Source organism: Pelodiscus sinensis, chromosome 7, assembly GCF_049634645.1.
Source record: "Pelodiscus sinensis isolate JC-2024 chromosome 7, ASM4963464v1, whole genome shotgun sequence".
Lineage (NCBI taxonomy): Eukaryota > Metazoa > Chordata > Testudines > Trionychidae > Pelodiscus > Pelodiscus sinensis.
The window spans coordinates 17,121,705-17,145,703 of record NC_134717.1 but is presented as its reverse complement, the minus strand read 5'-3'; the positions used below and the strand labels follow the sequence as shown (position 1 = coordinate 17,145,703).

At 42.6% G+C, this 23,999-nt stretch overlaps 1 long non-coding RNA gene across 1 annotated transcript; it reads right to left on the bottom strand.

Annotated features, from left to right (window-relative positions):
* Positions 1-16,452: 16,452 nt before the first annotated feature.
* Positions 16,453-23,949, bottom strand: LOC142830155 (uncharacterized). The gene is made up of 3 exons (XR_012905136.1): positions 23,641-23,949; positions 16,997-17,078; positions 16,453-16,589 (listed from the first exon to the last, which is right to left on the bottom strand). It is a non-coding gene; the product is annotated as an uncharacterized LOC142830155 (long non-coding RNA).
* Between the last annotated feature and the right edge of the window lie 50 nt (positions 23,950-23,999).

Genomic DNA, 23,999 nt, shown 5'->3' with positions numbered 1-23,999 from the left:
TAATATCTTCTGAAGACACTGCCCTCATTCTGCCTCCCCTACACCCCCACTATTGGCAGGTGTGGGGTTGTGTCCATCTGTTTGTCCATTTACCAGATGGCAGGGCTGTGAGGGAAACCAAGATGGAGGGCCTAAGAAAGTGAGAGACACTATATTATCTTTCCTGGGGGTATTTTATATTTGTTGCTTCTTTCCTGTTTTCCTTGATCTAAAATAAAAGCTGTTTATGCTGCAATTACATTTTGTTCTTTATGAATCTGAAAACATAACACTCTGGCCTCCAACTGCCAGATTTTCCCATCTTCAGCACCTAGAACTGCAGCTCATCTCTCACTTAGGGCCAGAGTTCCAAGACCTGCTTAAACCTAGCAGCACCCACTGTGATATCTGTGGTTATATTTTCAAAAGAGCTGAGCTCCCAACATAATGAGCCCCTTTGACAATCTGACTTCTTATTTTGATACCTAAACAGAGGCTGGGCTCTTTTGAAAATATGGCACAAACTATTCAACTTCTAACCTCAACAACTTCCAACCTTTTATCGTGATCATTGTAAGCAGGTGTTGATGGATGAATCAAGCAATGGTGTGAGAAAGTTACCATTAAAACGAAGAAAGAAGAAGCTACATACTGATATAGAAATAAAAAAGAATCCAGGGAAAACCTATGATACTCAAAGAGGATAATACTTAAATATCATTCAGACACTGTTAATGCTGCACAAACTTCAAAATGACCCTAACAATTATTGCTTATCAATCAAAAACTCTAATGCAATCGTAAGAATGAAACACCATATTTAAAACCAAGAGAAGGCTAGAAAACCTGCCACTATCACTGCAGTTACAGCAGTTCCATAATGTGTTTAGAACATAACAGTATTTTCAGAAACAAGGAATCTTGCAAACAAAGATATGGAAATGTTATTGCTGTGAAGATGAGCCGAAGAACTGAATATTACAATACCTGCAGCCAAGAATTAAGCAGGTAGACACATCTTGAATTAAAATTGTGAGCAAAGAAGTTTCCACTAGAGTATAGTTTAAATAAGACTTTAATCAAGGTCATATTGATCCCTTGAGAAGAATAAAATTAATAATAGGAAAAAATGAATACTATGTCTTAATCTGCAGGGATCTTTATTTTATACAACTGGCATTATTTTATTCAGGTCAGCATTTGACATAGTAGGACTTTAAGCAATTGCTTAAAGCTAAATGTAACCCACACAGCTACTGGGTGTAGTTCATTGTCTGATGTAATGGCATTTAAACCACTTACAGTGAATGAGTTTGCTCTACATCCTTAGCTGAGAGCTAGCTGACTTTTAGTTCAAGCTGGAGAGGCTCATGCACTAAGTTCAGAGGTTCCAGGTTCGATTCTGCTTGTTGGCATTACATAAGCAGTTGCTTAAGTGCCATCAACATACTTTTCTGTGATGGGGTCAAACTGACAAACTCTTTTATCTGACATTATTCATGCCCACTGTCTAATATCCTGAGCTGCTCCTTACTTTCAAATATTACTACAGTGGGCTTCAGAACTACTGTTTTGATCCAGAATAACAATGAAATGTTTTATCTAATTCAGGGCTAGAGTAACCTCAGTTACACAAAACAAGGAAGAAAAAAACAAAAACAAAACAAACCACTTTGAATAAGGAATATGGGAAATAATTTCAGGCAAAAAATGTATACTGGACAATATGTACGAGCTTAGGCTTTGGTCAGCCATAAAATACCTGTTCAAGTCCTGGATGACATACAAAGACATTTAACTATAATTGTGCCACTCACACAAAACAAAGCAGAAGCAAACAACTACCTAAGCTCAAGTTTGAAAGCATGGAGTGACTTCTACTCTCATTCCCTCTTCTTTATCCTATGCTCCACCCCATTCCATCATTCCTTCATTCACACTTGCCCTTGCTTTGTGTGTGCTAATATCTCTCTTTTACTTTCACATACACAGTATTGCCAATTCCAAGCACTCAAAAATCAAGAGCCAGACCTTCAAAAATCATGAGTTTAACAACTCAAATTATATATATTTTTAAATTTACCTTCTAGCTTTGAGCCATTAGAGTGAAGTCTAGTCATATTTTCCAGCTTTTCTCTGCAACCATGTGGGCTAGCAACTCACTTAAAAAACCAAAAACCAGATTCTCCCATATTCATATGACTCCAGGAGCTAATGTAACAACCTTAGGTGCAGGTCTAGAGCACAAAGTTGTGGGGAGCCTGGGTTTCTGACACTGTCTCATCACCATCGCTGAAATGGGCAAAACACCATCTTTCTAAAGGACAGGAGTACAGGAAGTACTATTAGAGTGCCAAAGGCCTATGCTGCCTTATTGGTTCACACCTGCTACTTCAGTCAGGAAATGAGCTGAGTGGACTGTCTGATCAATTGTGCAACTTTCCTGCTGCCACTGCCACATTGGACCCTGTACTTGCCTGCTTCTTGAAGTCCTTATCCAACCAATTCCTATTCCACCTTCGACCTGTTCCTCACTTCTTTCTCCTACTCCATGCTTCATCTTTGCCTCTCTCTGGTTCCTACCCTTTCACCTTGACCTTGACCATTGTGTACTAGTCATGTCTCTGATCCCTGGCTCCCACTCTTGCTCAGTGCTTACCTCTAGCATTTGGTAGCTGACTCCGGCTTTGATCCTTAGGTTTGATTCCTGGTCCTGACTCTGGATCTATCTTCTGCCTCTGCTGTTTGGCAGTTTACTCAGCCCCTGCTTCCATTCCCTAATTTGGATACCTGTTCTGTCCACTAGGTCAAAGCATCTACATACTGATTCCTAAGAACTGGGGCTTTAAGAGATACAATAACTATTAGGAGGCTTGTGAGAAAACAGTGAGAGATAGCAACACACATAGAATGAAAGTGAGGGAGAAGGTGTATGGTACAAGGAGTGGGAGAAAGCGGTGAGGAAAGAGAATAAGAAGGCAGAGTGAATGGTAGGGAGGAGGGGATAGTGAATGAGAGATATGGTATGACTGGGAAGAGAGGAAGGAGTGAATGAAAAGGGTAGGCAGAATGAGAAAAGAGAAAGAATAAAAGGGGGAGGGGGAGAAAATGGGAGAGAAAGCACAATCTTCTGACTCATAAAATGAACTCCTGGTTCCATTAAAGTCCATGACAAAACTCCCATTGACTTCTGTGGGACCAGGATTTCACCCATAAATTTCAAATCTGAGAAATGGCTGATATTTATTCCATGCTCAGAAGATAAGAAAGGGAATGAGTCTCTGTTCCCCGTGGCTGGAGTAGTAGCAGTGGTAACTATGGAGGGATCCCTAGACACTCACCCTGGGTATGGAAGAACAACTGCATGCACTACTTAGGGATCTGTTCTCCTGTCTGGAGGAAGCAACCTCCTTTGCTGGTGAAGGAAATGCTGTACAGTCGGCACTACTGAGTGTGCAGTTGGGTTTGTGGGTGGATGGGAATCTTGCCCTAACATTGGTTCAACCCCACCAAAGTCAAGAGACATAACTGCCCAGTAACAAATCTCTCATCTACACTTAAAATATCCATGATAACTCAGTCTTGCCGCTTAAATCAAAATAATCACAACTATGAAATACCTGTTCATAACTGGTGCTTTTTATTTAAAGATAATCTTCAGCATCGAGTATTTAGCTAGAATTCAATATGAAGCAACACGATGCTTCCTAATGCTTAAAATGCCTCAATAGAATAAAGGAACAATTGTCTGTAAATACTTCTGGTACTGGAAACCATACACGCTCTTTTATAAACTTAAATGCAATATTGAGGATAGAAAGGATTTATTAGGAAATGTGCATTACATATGGGGTCATCTGGGATTGCCACAGTTGACTTCCTCTCATTGCTTTGAGTAAATCCATATCTGATGTGTTAAGGCTTGACTGAGTTACAGTGATGTAGAACTAGGTCAAATTACTTTTGAGCTGCAATACTTTCACTTCTGCATTTGGCAGGAAACAAACACAGGGACCTTGCCTTACTTTATTAATGTGTGTAGATGTTAAGACCATGGCAAAACATATATTTCACCTTGCAGTTAATGGATAATGCCATCTAGTGGCAAACCAGTAAGCATAGATCTAAGGAGTCCATCCAGCTGTCCAGGTTGGCTTTGATGATCTAATTAGTGTTCTACACAGCTCACTGTTTTAATGTGAAATTATAACTGAAAAGTGAACATTGATGCTCCTTTAAATTCTCCACTTTAAAAAAACCTTCAGAAATGTGTGTCTATTTCAGGGCCATTATGTTCTTAAAAATAGACGTACATTTTTATCTCAGTGAACTTGTATTAATTACTAATGCAAAACGTGAGAATCTCACATGCATTGTTGCTTTTTATCTGATTTAATTTATTCAGTAATTATTTTTATTTTTTGGAAGTGGAAGCATTTTCAAGCACATATAAGAAAGAACTCAAGAAAAATTTACTGATATGGTTTGCCAACTAGAACAAGCTATAATTCTCCTGAGGCATCTGAGAATGAAAGATCTTCATCTTTAAAGTGGGTGAGAAGGGAACCTTCAAAGAACAGCCTTAAAATCAATAACATATGGTCCAATAAAATACGTTTGTGATGTATTGATGATACATACAAGGAGACAGATTCTTATAGTGAGTCTGAATAGTTACTTACTCCTATTAACAGTCTTGTTCAAGTCAATAGGGAAAGGTGTTATTATGAGATAACAAATATCAAAATTCAGTTGTTAGTGCACCAGTTATTACATTTTTACTAATCTTTTCTAAACCTTGATTTAGCTTTGGATGTAAACCTCTGCATGTCTTGCGTCAACTCACTTTGATTTTTTAGAAGTTCATTAATTAAAAGAAATCCTCACAGGTACATAACTCACGATGTTTTCACATTTAATTAAATGAAAATTAAGTGCAAACTAATCCATAACAAATTAGATTCAGCGGGTGAGTGTTGTTTGCGTAAGTCACACTCTCAAGTGTTATCAGCACTTACGGTGTTGCTTGAGATTCCTTTCAGAATTTAAAAAGCATGCCACCTTAGCGTTCCTAAAAGAAGTCTTCGGAACAATATCAACAGAGCAAGAGATACAGAATAAAGTGCAATAAGTCTGGTAAAAGCATATAATAATGCACGCAACACATTCAGGGCTCGTCTACACTGGCCCCTTTTCCGGAAGGGGCATGTTAATTTCAACTATCGTAGTAGGGAAATCCGCGGGGGATTTAAATACCCCCCGCGGCATTTAAATAAAAATGTCCGCCGCTTTTTTCCGGCTTTTAGAAAAGCCGGAAAAGAGCGTCTACACTGGCCCCGATCCTCCGGAAAAAGCGCCCTTTTCCGGAGGCTCTTATTCCTACTTCAAAGTAGGAATAAGAGCCTCCGGAAAAGGGCTTTTTTTCCGGAGGATCGGGGCCAGTGTAGACGCTCTTTTCCGGCTTTTCTAAAAGCCGGAAAAAAGCGGCGGACATTTTTATTTAAATGCCGCGGGGGATATTTAAATCCCCCGCGGATTTCCCTACTACGATAGTTGAAATTAACATGCCCCTTCCGGAAAAGGGGCCAGTGTCTGTATTCTGTGCAAGGGCCCAAATCTGAAATCCCTGTGCAAACCTCAAGTGAATGGGCCAAAATGGCACATCCCCCACAGTAAAACTAGAAACATTTAAAATAAGAGCCAAGCAGGGGTTTTAGCCAATGGAAAAAAAATTAAAATCCATGGATTTATCTATTGCTAAGTCACAGTTATACTTTAGTCACCTATGGCCACTGTTGCATTGCCTCTTGGAAGGATGCTCAGGTTACCACAGGATGCTCTGCTTGCCACAGGAGATGGGGCATCTAGAGGGTCAGTTAGGATCTTCTCTCTCCCTCCTCTGGTATTGTAAGAATGGTAAAAATTTACAGTCCGCTCCCTTAGTTTAGCCATCAGGTTCCTGAGAAGACCAAGTTTGCCATGGTCACTTCTATTCCTTGTGGCAACCCCACCAGCGGCTCTGGGGTGTCAGCACGTTTGAAAAGTTCCAATCTAAGCTCATTTAGGTGCCTCTGCTGAATGTTACAGAGCAGCATGTGTGTAGAGGTTGGAAGACACAGCACAGTTGTGTAACTGTTCTTAGTTTGCCTGGAATAAAGGATTGTCTTCGTCAAAGCATGCCTCCTCCTAATCTCCCTTTTATTTGGCACAAATAGGAGAGCCTCCTTGGGGAATGTGGTAATTTAGGAAGAAAATGCATTGTCATGAGACTGGCTCAGCAAAACCATGTATCTCCTGAATATTCCAGTATTTATGTTTGCCTAGTTTTTGAGCATCCAGATGCTGTAAAGCCCTTTTGCAACATCCCATCCTCTCAAGAAGACAAGAACATATACATAGACATCCTGGGTCAGACCAAAGGTCTATCTATCCCAGTGTCCTGTCTTCTGACAGTGGCCAATGCCAGGTGCACCAGAAGAAATGAACAGAACAGGTAATCATTAACTATCCATCCCCTGCTGCTGGTGTTTCCTCAAAGTTTTTCCATCCATGCACAGAATAAATTGTATGTGCATTGATGCATATGTAAATGTGCACTACCTGGAGAAACACATACCTAGCTATGGGAACTTTGCTAATTAGCTGGGGAGAATCTGAATTTCTCCTGAGTTGCTGCAGAATCACCCACCTTACAGGGAACACTGCCTGCTGCCCATTCCCAACTTCTGATAAACAGAGGCTAGGGGATAGGGATGTAAGGGAGTAGTCGACTAGTCAACTACTCAATAAGCCTATGCTTATTGGGTAGCTGAAGAGATTACCTGCATTCCCCCCACCCTGCTGCCTCTCTATCAGAAGCAGCAAGGTGGGGGAGGAGGGGGGCAGAAGCAGGAGCTGGTGTTGGAGGGAGCCAATTTAAAAGCCAGTTCCCCCCAGCACCATCTCTGTGGTGCTGCCTGCTGCTGCCTCTATCAGAGGCAGTGGGAGTGGGTGAGGCAGGGGCTGCTTTGCAGCAGCAGCCCCTGTGTGTGGGGTGTCAGCCCTTGTGTGTGTGTGAGGTCCCAACTCCCCACTGGGATCCCCGCCTATAGGGGCTGCTGACTGCTGGGCAGGCAACCCAGCTTACTCCCTGCTCATGCCAGGTGTGGAAACAAACCTTACTACAGCTCTGCAATTTAAAAGGCAGTAGGAGCTGGGAAGCCTGCCCTGTGGCTCTTACTGCCTTTTAAATTGCAGAACTGCAGGAGGGTGTGAGCTGGGACTGAGCTGGGCTGCCTATCAACTAATCAAGTAGTTGATAAAAATTCTACTACTTGATTAGTTAAATATCTGTCTCTTAACATTCCTACTAGTGACCACCATTCCTGCCCATCCTGACTAATGGCCTTTCATGGACCTATCCTCTATGAATTTATCTAGCTCTGTTTTGAACCCTGTTATAGTCTTGGACTTCACAACATCCTCTGGCAAGGAGTTCCACAGGTTGACTCTGTGTTGTATGGAGACGTTCTTCCTTTTGTTTGTTTTATTCGTTTGGTGACCCTTAGTTTCTTCCATTTATGCCCCCGGCTCTTACTGCCTTTTAAATTGCAGAGCCACAGCAGGGTTTAGTCCCACACCTGGCGCAAGCTGAAACTGAGCCGGCTGCCTGCTCACCCGTCTCCTACTACATTTTAAATGTAGAGCCGCTGCATTTCCACCTATGGTAAGAAGGTGGGCTTGCTACACCTTACTGGAGCTGTTAAGAAAAAGAAGAGGTGCCACCTGAATTGCAGTTGTCTCAGAAAGTGGTGAAGAAATCAGTGGTTCACAGAAGCTCTATTTCAAGATTGCAGTATTGTGCATGCAAAAACAACCCCCCTGCCCTTCTCAAAACAAACAAACAAACAAACCCCCAAACCAAAACCCAACAAACAAACCCAAACCCCCAAAAAACCTGTGTGGTGGCCCTGACTGCAATTGCACATAGTTCTAACAAAAATTTCATCATGCTTAGTTTAAATTAATATTTGTGAATTGCCACTATCCTGTGCACACAAAAAATATGCATCTGTAAGCGCCAGTGTTTGTACATTATTAATTGTTGTATTGCTGTCCCTCATCACAGTGGCCTCAGCTCCATTGTGGAAGGCATTGTACAGACATGTAACACAGAGATGGCCCCCACCCTGAAAAGCTTACAGTCTATGTAAATGTTCAAATAAGATACTTTGAAAATGTGTCCTTGGCTGATTTTAATGAAAACAGGATCAGGCCCTTGAGTCATGAGAAGGCAGGCAAAGGCATAGAGATAAATGAGGAGAAAAACCATCATTAACAAGACAACAATACCATTCTGATGGACTTAATACAAAGAGAGGACTTAAACATTTGCTTCTATATAATGTGCTGTATCTTAAGAGAACAGGTTCCTTTACAGGAAAAAAAAATCTAGAATAAAACTGAGATGTCCTGGAAAATGAAATGATAAAGAAATGTAGGTCTCTCTGCTTAGAAATGATTTTTCTTTCCTTCTGAATTTGACCTTTTCAGAGCATAGAAGCTTTTGTAAAGAAACTATTTTCCTACTGGCACAAAAATATTATTTCTCTGATCCCACTATGTTTCTAAGTTGATACAGCATGATAAATCATGTTGCAAAGAGGGTTGTAACCAGACACCCCCAAATACTCATTTTTGTGTCAATGTCCTTAATGTGGAAAGAGACAGACATCTGAAAACAAGACTCCATGTTCTAAGTATCTGGCTGTAAAAATAATTACAGTAAATCCAATTATGTTGCTTTTTTGTAAGTACACAATTCTTTAAAATAATAATGGGAACACAAAGTGAATTCAATAGGGTTTCCATGGAATGAGAGAATGTATAGAACTCACACGTTGTAGGATTCTGAAATATCAGTATGAATATGCAGTCTAGAGAGAAGAAAAGAAGTTGCCTGCTTCATCTGTCAAATTATCTCCTGCCCGTTGATTAATCTGAAGGACAAAGGCATCTGCTCTGAAGAAAATTTACTTGTAATTTAGGCATCTCTAAGAGACAGAAATTGATTTTTGTCATTACTCTTAGTAGATAACTTGTCAGACAGCACAATTCTGTTGTAAGAGGGGTTTGAAACTTCCCTACTGCTTAAAGCTTCAGGACCTGATGACCTTCTACCTGAAGTTTACAAGGTATTTATGGAGGTATTAGTAGGTTATTTGAGGGGTGCCTGTGATGCCATTCTATCAGGAGAGGATCGTCTACATTCTGTGAGAAAAGCTGCTATTCTTGTTCATACTACAGAGGGAAAATACCTTATCTTTATGCAACTCTAATAGGTCCAATCATTATGAGAGCCATTTCTTTTGCTATCACTTAATAGAGAAAGATTTATGGAACTTTCTGTTTCAAGTCCTGTGCTATATACACTGGTCCCTGTAGTAAGATGAGGGAGGGCATGAAACAAAAGTCCACATAGCACAGGCCAGGTTGGAGGCCAGAGTCCTAGCTAACAATGGATAAAAACTTGGCTAATATAAAGCAAAGCTAAGCTGTGAGCAAGAAGTAGACCCCTGATCACAGACCTTGGCACAAATTGGGCTGAAAGTGCAAAACTCTAATTGGTAATAGGCCCAGGTGTAGAACAGTAATTGGTACTGGTCATAAGTTGAAAGCACATTCCAGAAGGATGGTACCATCAAAGGCATTGGTATCTACACTCCCCACAGATACAAAGTGACAGTATGATGGATACAGATGTTCTAATCTATCCTCTAGGTGCAAGGTGCAAGGTGATGGGTGGTATCTAAGTAGCATCAGAGGGTAGCAATCTGACATGTCAGGAGTGATGTGTAACTTGTTTGTACTTCTATGTAAAGTGGTATCTTAGAGGGGCAGTCTTTGACCAGCCTAGCGGCAGTGGGACCTCCACTGACTGAACTAAGTCCATTGTGATGGGTACATATGTGTAGTGGTTTGATAGACTCTACTGACTACTATGACTGTACTTCGCTTAGCAATAAACCTGGCTGGGTGCCTTTGATCCTTATCTGATTTGTGGTCTTTGGGGGCTCTCTTGAAGTCTGATGTGTTGACTAATTGTGCAAGTCAACACAGCACACACCATTGAGCACTCACACACACAGCCTTCTGGTTGTCATCATTGCATCATTGATGGAGCAGGAGACCTGTCAGGATACCACCACAGTAAGTCCTGATCTACGACAGCTGCCAATGCCTTACAAGGATAAGTGTTCTTTATACCAGCCCAAGTGCAGCTGTATGAATCAATAGGGTGAAATCTCACTGTATAAATTATACAGGTATGTCCATAGTCTCCTTTACCTTTTGCATTGGTCATAAAGACTTCCACACACAGGACTAAGGAATTTATCACAGGAATAAAACTTGCAGGGACACAACAAAAAAACAGTGTCATGACCTAATAATGTAATATTATTTTTATCGAACCCTAACAATTCCTTAGAATTACTATCTAGAGAATCCATTACTTTGGGAAAGTAACTAGCCTTAAAGTTAATTGTTCTAAATATGAAATGTTAACTCTAAATGTTCCCCATTCTGAAAAGTTATTCCTCTGGAAAATATTTGGGAATTCAAAACTCAAACAACCTGTATGATTCATATATCAAACCACTACTTCAGCAAATGAAAAATCTGTAGTACTGAGGGAAGTATGCAATTTCTTGGTTAGGTAGAAATAGTCATAATTAATATTTTGCAAAGGATAACTTTGGTTTATTTTGTTTTTGTTTCAAAAGCTTTCTATATTCAAGGTCAAGGCCAGAAACACCTTTAGCAGGAATACAGAGAATTCATATGGAATAAGAAAAGACTGAAAATAAGTGCAGAAACTTTATAAAGACCCATTAAACGGAGGAGATTATCTGTTCCAAATATTATAAAGTACTATATCAAGATAGCTAGCTCAAAGCAGCAGTTTAAACACTGGGGCTACACCTACACTGCAGGCTTTTTGCGCAAGAACGGCTGTTCTCGTGCAAAAACTAGTGAAGTGTCTACACTGCATGCGTATTCTTGCACAAGTAAATTTACAGTGTCGGAACAGAGGGCTTCTTGCACAAGGAGCTCTGACGCTCTGTACGAGGAAGAAGCCTTCTCGCACAAGAGGGCAGTGTGGACAGGCAGCAGGGAGTTTTTGTGCAAGAACTGGCCTTCCAGGAAAAAATGCAGATGGCCACTTGGACGCTCCATACCCGCACTCACAGCTCACTATTTCCTGCTTGCCGGACCTCCCCTTAAACGACCAGGCACCCTGCAGACGTTGCATGGCGGCAGCAGCAGCATAGCTGGTAGCTCTCCACCACGTGGCTCTGCCTCCTGCACCCAGGAACCCCAGATGTCCGCTCCAGAGCCACCTCGTGAGCCTGCATCCTCCCCGCAGCAGCCACCCCAGGGCTCCCAGCAGGCCCAGAGGGGCAGCAAGCGGCGAGCCCCATGCTGGTCTGGGGCTGAGGAGGAGGCCCTCCTAGACCTTTAGGTGCAGGAGGAAGCCGTCCATGACCCCCGGTCCCAGCGACACAACACCAATGTCTACAGCCGCATGGCCCAGGCGCTCTCGGACCAGGGACATCCAGCCCAGACCCTTGAAGAGGTCCGGGCCAAGGTCAAGGAGTTGTGCCTGGGATATGTCAGGGCCACTGAGGGCGGGGAGGGAGGGCAGGAGTCGACACCTGCCCCCACTATGAACAGCTGCATGCCATCCTCGGGGAGACGGCAGTCCAAGGGCCCTTGCTGGTGGATGACACTGGACTGAGCACCCTGATGGTCAGGCTGCCTGACCTGGAGGAGGAGGGTGACCTGACCACCGCATTGGAGGACGAGGGAGAGGACCACACCAGCACCCTCATCCTACACCTTGAGCCAGTGCCCAGCAGTCGGGATGTCTCTCGGGCCTCGTCCGAGGTCGGCGAGGGATTATCCAGTAAGTGTTGCAGTTCTCACTCACGAGGGTGGGGGAACCGAATGCCTGGGGGGGTATGTCACTCAGGCTGTTTGAGCTGCATGCCATGCAGCAGTACGCAGCACGTGCAACCTCGTGCAGCCTGACTGTGTGACACGTGCATGCAGCAGGCAAGTCCAGGGCATGCCTGCGACCCTGCTGCTCACACACGTCCTACCCTGGGCAAGAGGGGGGATGGTGGCTGGAAGCAGCAAGCCCCAAGGGTGCAGGTCATACCCCACACCTCCTGCAGGTTGACACACACAGACAGCATGCAGCCATGCCTGCCTGTGTGACACAGCAGCTGCTCCTGGGAAAAGCGTAACGAGCCAACCCTGAGGTTGCCCCCCTCCGGAGCTCCCAGGCTGCTCCCTATCCGTCTGCTGTCCCCCCTCTGCGGCCACACACTTCCCTGGGCTACTTATCTGAGGGAGGGGGAGCGGGAAAGCAGGCAGCCCGGGTCTGTGGGCCACTGAATCCCACACTCCCAGTAGCCCTGACTCCGTCTCAGAGGAAATCAATGACAGTAGTCTGAGAACCCAGACCTCATCTGCCACACTTGCTCCCATGCAATGTGGATGTGTACTCAAAACATGACTACAGCATCAATGGTATATGCTCACAGACTGTGACAAGAGTAGAAGCCATGTGCTCTACGGTGGGGCGGGAGTGTACACAGTGCTACACAGACAGACACAGCATGCCAAATGGCTATGACACAGATGGGGGGGTCTTTATTCACAGTGATGTTTCCCAAGGGTTACAATCCATGGAGGATCACTTTGCTCCCAGGATTTTGAGCTAGTACTTTATGTGAACACACACAAAGGGGACTGATTGGGCCCAAACCTCAGTTGCGTGGTGTCATGTGAGGCTCAGGGAGGAGAGCATGGGGCTCAGGGACACTGTGGGCAGGGCTGACTGACTGCCTTGCCGTTTTAGGTGTTCTCTGCAGTAGGACCACCCGGGAGCAAAGGACCCTCCAGCAGTGGCACCAACCACCCAGGCACCAGTCCGGCAGGCCAGGCAGCACGACCAGCTCCTCTGGCGTCACGTCCAGGCCGTTGGGAGGATGGAGGAGGTGGTCAGCACATTGGCCATGTCATGCACTATGGCATGGCCTTGCCCCACCCCGCTGTCCTCCCTGCCATGGCCATGGTGCTTCCTGCTGCATCCCGTCCTGCCCACCTCCCTGTGCTGCCTGCCCCAACCCGGGCTGAAGGATGCCGAGGCCTCCACACCCACGAAGGTGCTGGGAGGAATTCCCCCTCCCAGTTCAGACCCCCTTCCTCCTCCTCTCCCAGTTCAGAGCCCCCTCCCACTGTCTATCCTTCATCTCTATGTAAATAATAAAGTTTAGAACATAAGAACGGCCGTACTGGGTCAAACTAAAGGTCCATCTAGCCCAGTAGCCTGTCTGCCAACAGTGGCTAGCATCAGGTGCCCCAGAGGGGGTGGACCGAAGACAATGATCAAGTGATTTGTCTGCTGCCATCCTTCTCTAGCCTCTGACAAACAGAGGCCAGGGACACCATTTCTATCCCCTGGTTAATAGCCTTTTATGGACCCAACCTCCATGAAATTATTTAGCTTCTCTTTAAACTGTTATAGTCCTAGCCTTCACAGCCTCCTCTGGCAAGGAGTTCCACAGGTTGACTACGTGCTGTGTGAAGAACTTTCTTTTATTAGTTTTAAACCTGCTACCGATTAACTTCATTTGGTGTCCTCTAGTTCTTCTATTATGGGAACTAATAAATAACTTTTCTTTATTTGCCCTCTCCTCACCACTCATGATTTTATATATCTTTTATATAACTGTTTGTTAACCAAAAACAGTTGTGTTTATTGGGAGGGGAGAGAAAGGGGGGAGGGAAGGGCTGGGGATGGGAGGGAGATGTGGATTCCAGACAAAAGCTACCCTAGTGTGGGGCCTGAGAGAACATCTCCGTGACAGCTTCTCAGATGTGCACCCCATTGTGGTGCGCCTACCAGATGGTGGCTGTGCGGGGCTGCTTGAGCACCCAGCCCTCACCTGCCAACCACCCTGGGAGGAAGGCCTCCCCCTTCCGCTCCACTATGTTGTGCAGCACGCAACATGCTGAGACAACCTCCGCGATGTTCTGCTCGCCCATGGCACAGCAAGAAGAAGTGATAAGTCCCCAAAGGCACTAGGGCACAAGCTGTGGTGTCCAAAGAGGTTGAGGCAACCACAACTGGCACTGCTACAGCTTTCAGTCCCTACCAGAGGTCCCAAAGCACGCAGCAGCAGACAAACGGCTGTCCAGGGAGATCACTTTAAGCACAGGTCTCAGAGGGACTCCAGCCCCCACCCCGGAAGGTATTGGTGCCCTTTTGCCCTGTCCAAAGTGGTTCCGGGGAGGAGGTCTTTGCACAAGAGTGTCCTGCCAGTGTGGATGCTCTCTTGCGCAAAAGCACTTCGCTTTTGCGATGCTCTTTCAGCAGTGCGGATGCACTCTTGCACAAGAACTTTTGCACAAAAACTCTTGCACAAAACAGTTCTCGCTCAAGAAGCCTGCAGTATAGATGTAGCTTGGGTCTCTATTGAACAAGAAAATTGTAGCAGCACAAATATTAGATTAAGAAAAAGTCATACTTTCCAGATATGCATACACAGCCTACTCTGCGGGTTTGGGACAGAACTAAAGATAAATCCTTTTTCTTTCCCAGTAATGCACATTTCAGATAATCCAGATTTTTAACTCAAATCACAAACAGGTGTTTTAAAGATTGGGGGGGTGCAAGGAATACCTACAGTTGGCCAGCTGTTCTGCAAATACACTTTTCTAGCTAATTTAGAATACAAAAGTAACTTTAACTAGCCCACTCTCACCATGCTACCATGCCTCCAAGTTAGACATTGTGAAAACTAACTTTAACAGAAGTGATAGCTTCTGGTTGATTAGGAAACAAAAACATTACAGCTATTTTATATCAATCTTGGCAGACAATTTTCAAATCAAAGAAATGTCTGTGAGAGATACAATGAAAAAAAGATTTGGCTAGACAAATAACCCTAGGGTTTTGATCCGAAAATAGAACCTGCAACATCAATTGATAACACAATAAAAGGAAATTTCTGTAAGACATTGTTTTAATGGAACCTCAACCAATTAGGTTATCAATAGAAGGAGACTTGAATGGGGATAAATTGTGGTGAAGGAGGTCATTTTATAAATACATGGTGGACATATCTTATTATCCAGAAATACTGGGGTAGGATTTATAAGAAGATATTGTAAACTGTTGGATATTTATTGCCAAATGATTCATTTGATAATCCTCCTGGGGCTTCCTAGTGAAATGGTCACACACAGAGAAATGAAAAATTAATCTAATCTCGTATCTGCTAGAGTATTGATAGCCTTTCACTGGAAAAAAATAGTCCAAAACTAGAGAAATTATTAAAAAACATGGAAGAGAGACGACAAATAGCTACTTAGATATTTGGTCACTATTTATGCAATACTCAAAGTATATTCATCTCTTCCTGTTAAATAGAAACTTGATTACCATATTACCATATTTTTTTAAACAAAATGTTTAATGAACTCAGTGTTGCAATGACTATTATTTTATTTTTGAATGTTACATGGAAATCATTTGTAAACCCATTAAAGCTTCCTAAATAAACTTTCTAAATAGTCAAACTAAAAAAACAAAACAATCAAAAAAACCCCAAACCCTCAACCTAAACCAAAATAAAATAAACAAACTATCTCTTCCCCATAACATTTATCAGTATTTGGAACTCATACTTTATAGGTGCTTTGCTTGCATGAAACAGCATCAACATCATACAAAGGGAGAACGAGTGGATTGCTGATATTAGGTGTCATTAATTTTACACAGAGGTCATTGTCTGCTACATGCTAGTAGGGTCATTAGTTTAAGATGTGCATGTTACAGGGGACATTTCATATCCTGAAGGAAAGGACAATTGCTCTTTCTTAATATGCAACTTGTTTTTTACGTCGTGTCCCTGGTTTGTATTTACTTGTAAAGATTAAAAAATGCAAAAGAAGTAGAATATTTAGACTTAATTATATTTCAGCCAACACCAATACAAGAGGAAACAAATAATTTAATCTAGATACAGAGAAATTTTAATGGGTAATTTAAAGAATTTATTTTGCAGCTTCTGGAATTAATAGCTGTGTTGTAATATTCTTTTAACTTCATTTAATTTTTAAATTTGGTGAAATTTATTTTAAAAATTAAACTGATGAAAAATGCTAGAGTGATAGGCCTGGGAGACTGAACTAAATGAAGGAATTTAGACACATTTCTTCAATTAATTTAATAGAAGATGACAGTTTTGAAAATCTCAACCTCAGTCTCTTTTACTTATCCACAGAACAGGAACAACATAAGCAGCAACAGTGCAAACTTCCTCACGCTCGTCCCAACGGGACTACTTCCAGGGGTAATAGGATAAATCCATTTCCATGGCCTATTCAATCCTTTGAATGTTTGCTGAGCATGTTAACAGGGGTACCAATTCATGCCCCTTGTGGTGGAGTTTTGCATAAGATGCTTGCCTTCCTGTCCATTGGGAACTGAACTGATAGTTAGTTTTTGCTTCAGACATATCTTCCAAGATTGAATAGACTTCCATTATTTGCTCCTGTAGACCAATGACAGAGACATATTGATGTAAATAACAAGGGAACACTCTCCTTTGAATGTCAGGCTGGAACCACTTGAAAGGAGCAAAGAAATAAAGTGCTTGTACTAGCATTTCTGATATAGCAAAAACAATGCCTTTGAGAAATAAGAAGCATGGTCCCCAGAAAGAAACAGTTTTTCTTAATTTAGGAGATGCATGAGACATGGCCTTGCACACAGACATGGCTGAACGATAAGGGTATTGTCTTTACTGCTACATCTTAAAACACAATTAAATTGTTACTGCTGAACCAGTCCATCCACTTTGTCAGTGCGGGAATGTACAAGAGTGCTCTGAACTTTTCCTAAGTATGGTCTCATGCTGCACTCAGGATATTGAGCAATGTAGAGCATTTATTAGCTTACCCCAGTAAAAAGCCAAACTTCGCTCTTGGAGTTGATGAATGCAGGCGTGTGCTCTGCTAATTCTTGCACAGGTATTCAATCACTTGGGTTAAAAAGAAACAGGTTTGCTATAAATCTAGAATAAAGGCAATTCTTTAACTCTGAAAAAGCATGATGGTACTCTGCAACTTATTTACAGTTACGATGGATATAGGTTCAACTTCCTTTAGAATGAAGTAGAATAATAAACATTCTGTACTTTTAGAGTGACCATTATCAGGCTGAAGAACTAGCACATGTTTTGCTATTCCCATCCTTGATTCTGCATGTAACCATTTATATTAAAGGCTAGGAACACTCAAGTGTTTAGACTCTTCTCCTTTTGTATCTGGTACTATTTGTCATCATATAGTTCCTAATAGTGTGTTGGGAACACACACTAACTGAAATAAAGCAATTGTAACTCAGAGATATAAACCCTCTCCAGCCAAAAGATTATTCACTTTCCTAGGAGGAATAGGAATGATGGGCCTGATCTAACTTCCACCAAAATTAGTAAGAATCTTCTCATTGACTTTAGTGGGAGTTGGACTGGGTCCCAAGTAAAAAAGAGTTGAAATCCAAAGGAATCCTATTCTTTTCGAGGGGTGAATATATAAAAAAAGAAAGAAGCACTACAAAAAGAACCCCATAAAACCTGGACCCACACAGACAGCAAACTATCCAATCAAATAAAAAAAGAGAATTTGTCTTCAGCTACTGTTCAGTCACCTAAGGGTACATCTACATGGCAGGGTTGATTTAGTTGGAATCGGTCCTGCCTAGAGCAGGGGGACTTGATGACTTTCTGAGATCTCTTCCAGTTCTATGATTCTATGAACTGAGCTACACAACTTCAGTGATATCAATTGCGTAGTTTAAGTAAAAATTGCTTAATTTGGCTTTTGGCGCGGTCTACACAGCAGGAAGTCGAAGGAAGAACACTCTTCCTTTGACTTCCCTTACTCCTTGGCTACGTCTAGATTGGCATGATTTTCTGGAAATGCTTTTAACGGAAAAGTTTTCCGTTTAAAGCATTTTCGGAACAGAGCATCTAGATTGGCACGGACGCTTTTCCGCAAAAGCACTTTTTGCGGAAAAGCATCCGTGCCAATCTAGACGCACTTTTCCGCAAAAAAGCCCCGATCGCCAAATCTGAGCTATCTCCACTGGCCCTTTTGCGCAAAAGCTTTGCGCAAAAGGGACTTTTGCCTGAATGGGAGCAGAATAGTATTTCCACAAGAAGCACTGATTTCTTACAGTAGAAAATCAGTGCTTTTGCGGAAATTCAAGTGGACAGTATAGACAGCTGGCAAGTTTTTCTGGAAAAGCCGCTGATTTTTTCCAGAAAAGCACCTGGCCAGTCTAGACACAGCCCTTGTGAAATGAGGGTTATCATGAGTTGGAGTAAGAAGTCCTCCAGCTTGACATTATTTCAAAATAAAGGCTTGTAGTGTAGATGATCACTGTATTATTTGTAATAATATCAGTTATTTTTAAATAATCCCGCTGTGTAGATGTACCCATAGTGACCTTGCACTGTTTGGGATCAGTTTAGTGTGGACACCAAAATAGCATTAAGATGATAGGCAAGACAGATGTGAGCAAAGGTTTTATTAAGCAGCATGCTGCATTCTAATCACAGGTGCCTGAATCTCCCTCAGCAATCACAGAGAAATCATCCCAAAGGCTATCTGGTATGCACTTACGGAGGCTATTTCTGGTATATTTATTGTGATTGTTTTTGGATTCTCCAGCTTCACGGCCAGGAAAGATTGGGGGAAATATCAAGAATCTTTGAGTGCCAAGACACAAGCCCTGTAAACAATACAGCTAGTAGGAAAAAAAAGTCTATCCTTGATTGTTAATCCTTTCCCTTTTGCTGAAGAAGTTGCACTTCCTGCACTTGGGGTCTCATAGAAATCAAATCCATGAATTTATCTAGCTCTTTTTTGAACCCTGTTTACGTACTAGTCTTCACAACATCCTCTGGCAAGGAGTTCCACAGGTTGACTGTGTGCTGCTTGAAGAAAAACTTCATTTTTTTTGTTTTAAACCTACTATTAATTTCATTTGGTGACTCCTAGTTCTTATATCATGGGAACCAGTAAATAACTTTTCCTTATTTACTTTTTCCACACCAGTCATGATTTTATAGCCCTCTAGCATATGCCCCTTTAGTCTCCTCTTTTCCAAGGTGAAAAGTCCAAGTCTTTTTAATCTCTCTTAATAGGGGACCTGTTCAAAACCCCTAATCACTTTTGTTGCCCTTTTCTAAACCTTTTCCAATGCCAATATAACTTTTTTGAGATGAGGTGACCATATCTGTATGAAATATTCAAGATATGGGCATAACATGGTTTTATATACAGGCAATAAGATATTCTCTGTCTTATTCTCTATCTCTTTTTTAATGATTCCTAACATTCTGTTTGATTTTTTGACTGCTGCTGCACATTGAGTGGATGTTTGCAGAGAACTATCCACAATGACTCCAAGATCTCTCTCTTGAGTAGTTGTAGCTAAATTCGTTCCCATCATATTGTATATATAGTTGGGATTATTTTTTCCCAATGTGCATTACTTTATATTTATCAACATTACATGTCATGTGCCATTTTGTTGCCTAATCACTTAGTTTGGTGAGATCTTTTTGAAGCTCTTCACAGTCTGCGTTGGTTTTAACTATCTTGAGCAGTTTAGTATTGTCTGCAAATTTTGCCAACACACTGTTACCCCTTTCCCCATATCATTTATAAATACAGGTGGCCCCCAATATGCGACATGATTGGTTCCCGGGGAAGTATCACAAGTCGGGGGCATCATAACTCGAACACTTGTTTATGATAGGCGCCATGCGGGGGTCTTCGGTCCCTTCCACACTTACAAAAATAGCTGTAAGTGCGGGAGGTCGGAGCTCAGGTGGTCACGTGTCAGGGATTGCCTGTAGCTGGAATAGGATTGGTCCCAGGACAGTCCCTTGGGGGAAATCACAAGTTACCTCTCTCCATTCTGAAAACTTACTGTTAATTCCTACCCTTTCTTTCCTGTCTTTTAACCAGCTATCAGTCCATGAAAGGACCTTCCCTCTTATCCCATGACAACTTACTTTGGTGCCTTTGGTGAGGATCTTGTCCACGTCTTTCTGAAAATCTAAGTACATTATATTCACCGGATCCCCCTTGTCCACATGTTTGTTGATCCCCTCAAAGAACTCTAAGGCTATGTCTACATGCGTGTCTTCTTGCGCGAGTAATATGCAAATGAGGCTAAGCATTGAATATTGCCAAGGCTTATTTGCATAACTAATGAGCCACCATTTTTTTCAGAATAGGCTCTTGTGCAAGAAGGAGCGTCTACACTGCCCCTTCTTGCACAAGAAAAACCCTCTCGTGCAATGCCGTTCTTCCTCTCAAGAAATAGGTGTAACGGCATTGCACAAGAAGGTTTTTCTTGTGCAAGAAGGGCAGCGTAGACAGCTCCGTCTTGCACAAGAACCTCTTCCGCAAAAATGGTGGCTCATTAGTTATGCAAATGAGGCTCGGCAATATTCAACGCTTAGCCTCATTTGCATATTACTCATGCAAGAAGACGTGAGTGTAGACATAGCCTAATAGATTAGTAAGGCATGATTTCCCTTTGCAGAAGCCATGTTGACTTTTCCCCAACAAATTATGTTCATCTATGTATCTGACAATTTTATTCTTTACTATAGTTTCAACTAATTTATCCAGTACTGACAGACTTACCAGTCTGTAATTGCCAGAGTCATCTCTAGAGCTTTTTTAAAGTATTGGCATCACATTAACTATTTCCCAGTTATTAGGTACGGAAGCTGATTTAAAGGATAGGTTACAAACCAGAGTTAATAGTTCAGCAATTTCACATTTGAGTTCTTTTAGAACTCTTGGGTGAATGCCATCTGGAACTGGTGACTTGGAACAAATTGATAAACTTAATGGTAACAAAACCTCCTCTAATGACACCTCAAGCTGGGACAATTCCTCAGATTTGCCCGCTAAAAAGAATGGCTCAAGTTTGGGAATCTCCCTAACGTCCTCAGCTGTGAAGACTGAAGCAAAGAACACATTTAGCTTCTCCATATCTTTGAGTCATCTTTGAGAGCTCCTTTAGCATCTCAGTTGTTCAAGAGCCCCACTGGTTGTTTAGCTGGCTTCCTGCTTCTGATATACATTACTTAGTTTCCCATATCACACTATCTCTAATGTACCTTAGATGTCTCAAACTAGCAACTTCCCTATTCCATACTCCTCTCCACTTAGGCTAACTTAGACCCAGAATCTAACTTCTACATATTGCTTAACCTAAACCATCCTATAGACTACAGTAGAGGAAAGAATAAACAAATCCCATCTAGCAATCTCTGTTCCATTCCTTGCAAAAATGGTGTCTGCTCAGCCTGCTGACCTATCATTTCATAGCCAAACACGATCACATGCCTGTCTCAGTCAGCTGCACAGTTCTCTTTGCAGGTCAGTGCTCCTTGAGCAAGAAGAGATGAGTAGAGGCCCAGAGCTGCCAATGGAAAAGGAACAGTGGTGCTGGAGCCAAGCAGATGGGGACATCCTACATCAATTGTACTAGGGATTTAGGGAGGTGGTCCTGTAATAATTGTCTTGGGGGAAATTGGGGGACAGGCGGAGAGTAGGAGGAACTACAGAAATTGTACTGCTGACCATTATTTGACATGAAGGGGCATGAACTGAATTGGGGGCAGCTGAGCCAGGACCACCATTTCTTCCCCAAATCCCCTCCCCCGAGGACCCACAAGAAACCCATGTTGGGGTCCTCGCTCCACTTTGGCAAAGGACTAAACAGTCTGGGTAGGGTGTCTCCCTCAGTCTTCTGCTGCTCACCACCAGCAAATTACAGAACTGAGAAACCTTAATAGATTTTAATGAAAGACAAACTTTATGATCTATTTCTTATGGTGTGATGTTGCAAAATTTAGGAGTTCTACATTTTGTCATGTCGTGTGTCAATGGTTTGTATCTCACATTCTCACTTTTCAAGGTTGAGAAGTATGCATACATAGCCTCTAAAATAATCTTTCATTGTCTGGAGTTGTTTGAATTTGTTTAGAAAAATCTTGCAGGTTATTGTATATTTATAAGAATATGTTTTAATCCAAATAATTAAAAAGTTACTATTAAATATCCATTGATAAGAAAAACATACATAGGGCTTTGTGGTCATGCATATTAATACAGATCTTACAATGGCCCCAACAGCACTGGGATCACAAACACTGCAAAGGAGTAAAGATGAAGGAGATTAAGGTGAAGGGATGCAGGAGCAAGGGAACAACATGGTTGGACAAACAAGAATGTCAAGTCCTCCCTCAACAGCCCCCTTATACAGCCCTCTACCCCACAATACTGCAAAAGCACCAGTTAAGTAACTCAGCTAAGTAATAGCCTTTTCACAGGCTTTTATGAAAGTTTTAGAAAGCTTGCATTACAACCCGTAATGTTTTCCTATTTAATTATGTTTTAAAGTACAGTGGAATATATCTTGAGGATTAACATCCAGGATTAAGAGATATAATATAGATTTAGGCCATTTGGATATTCAGATTTCAGGAAACATTCCCCAACAGGTCCTATTAAACCATTAGAGAACTTCTTTTTCTAATGCAAGTGCTAACTCCAGCAAGCATGAAGCATCTCCCTTAGATTCTGGCAGATTAAAATATAACCTTTATATGTTTATGCAAACTCTTATTTAAACCTCACTTGTCTTTCTATATTCATCCCATTTGATTATTGTCAATGCTGATGAAGGAAAATACTGTTTAGATACAAATCCCTATTTAGTCATTGCTAACAACCAGAAAGGTAAAACAGAATAGCTATCTGACCAAGTTATTGGGTTTTGGAAAAATGTTTGTTTCCCCTGAAATGCCTGGGGAACAGTCAGCATATTTTGTGTTCTGAGGCCTTGGACATGTCAGATAGACAGATTAACACTGGTCCTGAAGCCTGTGCTCATATTCTCGTCTGACTTTCCCCCCACGTTTAGGGAAGACTTTTAGGGCAAAACTTAAAAAAAACAAAAAACAAAAACAAAACCAAAAAAAACCCACACACACACACACACACAAATGAATTGTGGGTAGCAGAATGAATGAATGGGTGATTTGATTTGCGTTCCTGCCCCAGCTATCTCCCAGATGCGTTGGGGTAGCCCATTTTTAAGTAAGTGGAGATTTCTAAAAACGTGGGCACTAACCGTGTTGTGCCTCGCTTTCCCTAGCTGTACAATGGGACCGTAACACTTCCTTTCTTCACCAGTGTGCCATAAAGGTTAGTTAATGTGTGATGGGCTTTGAAAATGTAAGGAGTGCTAAGCGTTAGCTTCTCCCCTTCTGCCCGTAATTGAATAACTGTTCTGAAGCACGTGGTAAGGAAACTCCTCGGGGCTAAAAGGCAGATGAAGCCTGTGGTGGCTGTGCGGATGGGTGGGCGGCAGGGCATGAGGGGCTGTGGGAGAGAGGAGTGTGGGGTGAGGAAAGGCAGGGCACAGGAAATTTGGAAGGCTGGTTGGACAGATTATTGCTTCCTTGGACAGCAACAGTTCCTGTGAAGTCCTGCTGATACACTCACCTAAACCATGGCAGCTCTCCACCAAAACACCGCAGCGACGCGGAACCCAGAGCAGCGAAGCAAAGTCCCGTGTCAGCTTCGCCTCCAGGTGCGCAGCACCTGCCCTGAACTGGGGGCTGAGGCAGGGAAGCCTCTTGCCCCCCCGCAGGCCTGCCTGGCGCTACATACAGACTTATGTGTCTCTGCCGGGGATGGGCAGAGATTTCACCCCCACCACCTTCTCCCCCTCCAGCGCCACCCCAGAAATCGCTGCCTGGCGCTGTCCAGGGCGGTGCAGTCCCGGTCGCCCGTGGCAGGGCACGGGCTGAAATTCCAACCCCGTCCCCTCCCGGTGCAGCCCCTCCCCTGGGACCTGGGGG